Source organism: Sorex fumeus, unplaced genomic scaffold, assembly GCF_029834395.1.
Source record: "Sorex fumeus unplaced genomic scaffold, SorFum_2.1 ptg000070l, whole genome shotgun sequence".
Taxonomy (NCBI): Eukaryota; Metazoa; Chordata; class Mammalia; order Eulipotyphla; family Soricidae; genus Sorex; species Sorex fumeus.
The window spans coordinates 1,427,538-1,428,133 of NW_026606127.1; positions in this window are offsets into that span (position 1 = coordinate 1,427,538).

Sequence of the window (596 nt, forward strand, 5' to 3'; positions counted from 1 at the left end):
CCAGCCAGTCAACTACCCTTTCCTGAGAAAATCTATTAACTGGTTAGTCTCATGTCAGTCAGAAACTGCTTTCATTTCCCCCCATTTTCAACAAAGTTATTACTGGTACCAAGCAGAGTTAGTTAAATATATGTTCCTGTTAACATATATTTGCACTTGGGATCCATGTGAACACCTTCCACCTGGCTTTTAATGAAGGTGGTCATCCAGTTTGCTATTCCGGTGGCATTCTCTTTCTCACTATTCCTCTCCTCAGGTAATTGATGTGAAAATAACATATTTAGTAAACGGTATGATTGAAAGCTCCAGAAGGAATGCCAGCCCTTTCAGCTTTCTAGGTCTTATATGTAAACTGTACATTGGAAACTATCTTATTTTCATATGTTTGTCTTGAATCTCATTTTCAAAAAATATTTTAATGTATTTGAAAAACATCCACCAACTATCCCATGATGATCACCAGATTTCCACTTCCCTACCCTTCCCGGTTTCCTTTCCAACCATCCATCACCCCATTAACTCTCCTAGAACCATCTCTTTCCACCACAAACTTCCAGACTCAAGGTCAATTCGTACTAACTGCTTTGGGAGTGGTG